This window comes from Austrofundulus limnaeus, unplaced genomic scaffold (assembly GCF_001266775.1).
Source record: "Austrofundulus limnaeus strain Quisiro unplaced genomic scaffold, Austrofundulus_limnaeus-1.0 Scaffold214, whole genome shotgun sequence".
Taxonomy (NCBI): Eukaryota; Metazoa; Chordata; class Actinopteri; order Cyprinodontiformes; family Rivulidae; genus Austrofundulus; species Austrofundulus limnaeus.
The window spans coordinates 320,316-322,167 of record NW_013952616.1 but is presented as its reverse complement, the minus strand read 5'-3'; positions in this window follow the sequence as shown (position 1 = coordinate 322,167).

Here is a 1,852-nt window from a genome sequence, read left to right as displayed (position 1 = left end):
GTTTACCAGTTTGAACGTTAGGTATGTGGTCTTTGCAGTGTGTTCAATTGAATATAGGTTGAAAATGATTTGCAAGTCATTGTATTCTGTTTTTATTTACGATTTACACAACGTGCCAACTTTTCTGGTTTTGGGGTTTGTAGAATTAATTTTAGAGCATGCATTTTTGGTACATCAACATATTAGTATCGATCCACCCATCATTAATTCTTCACTGACCTGCACATTTATATCTTTTGTGTAGGATTTTCCTGTTGTGGGATAAACAATGTGTCTAAATTACGATGTAAACAGATGACCACTTATCCTGAGACTGGTCCTGCTGGAGGTTTTTTTCCTGTTAAAAGGGAATCACTCCTTTCCACTGTCACCAACAGGATGCTCAGGTTAGTGAATTGGAACAAAGTGAGGATTTGACACAATCTGCTGGCTTCCTTAGATAAATACATTTTCACTAACTGATAAATAAAAAAAAGTCTGTAATTATATTCACATCTGATTATGAATTGAATTTATAATTTGGACTTATTTTTATCTCCGGTTGTGCAGAGCACTTAGATGACTTCTGCTGTGAATCGATGCTATATAAATGAACTGAATTGTATTGAACTGAATCAATGTTAGCCTTGAGGATAACACTAACATTGTGTCTTTGGTGGAAAGACCCTTCAAGAACATTAAAGTCTTGCCGTCAATTCTATGAAGTATTTGTTCAGAGCCTAAAGGATATTAAAATACAATACATTACAACCCCCCACCCCCCTAAGCCATCTGGCAAGCAATGTAAAAGTATCACTGTAGCGCCAGACTGAGGAGGGTTTTCTTTCCTCGGGCTGCAAGACTATTGACTTGATCCACACCAAGAAAAAAAAGAGCTTTCRTTTTTATGAGCTGATTATTTATTCATAGCTATTCTGAATCAAATAAAAGGACAGCACTTGCTATAAATATATGGTCAGACAATAAAAGTTAATCTGAACTGAGTAAGAAACAAGCCATGCATTTTTATTACCCTTATTCCACCAAGATATTGTTGAACAAGAAGTTTTATCTTCATTTGTGTGATAAAATTCTCCCCTATTTTAGGTGGAGGGAACTTTTGTCCTGTATAACACGTGCTGTAAGTGTTTGCTGCTGACCATTTTAGACTCACGTGGTTCATCAGAGGAATTTGATATTAAATATCATCCGGCGGCAGGTTAACCAGACCTGTGGGGCTCGTTAAAGCAGAGCTGTGATGAGATGATTAATAGTTCTTGTTTTATCATGGACAACAGCACAGCCAAACATGCAACAGTGAAGRACTATTCCCAGCTCTTTCACTAAATTGTTTATTCGATTTATTTCATTCATAAAAATAAAATTCTACTTGCAGTAAAAAAAATCATGCTGTGAATATAAATGGTTCAGAGAGAAGAAAACATCTTAYATCTGCCTCTTGTTGTCAATAAAACAACTTCAASCAATAAACTCAAGCTTTAACAATCTCATTTGCAAAAACGAAAACAAAATGTATCAGATATCTTCATATTTCAATTAAATACAACAAAGGGTATAAAAAATGTTCAATAAATTAAATATAAATTCATTTTTTATTATTAAAGTTTATTAAATTCATTTCATTAAAAAAACATTTTACATACACTGTAAAACATGAAATGTTGGATTTACTTAACCATGTTATCAAAAAGAAAAGAATAAGTAGGTCCTCTGGATGGGTGCTCTCTGTTTGTACACGCTCTGAATGTCAGGCGCACACTTTAAGTTTTGCCACATGGTAATCGCATTGCATTCTGTAAAGTCTTTCTTTTGAAAATGAAAAAAAAAAATAAAACAAACTGCAGTCATGGAT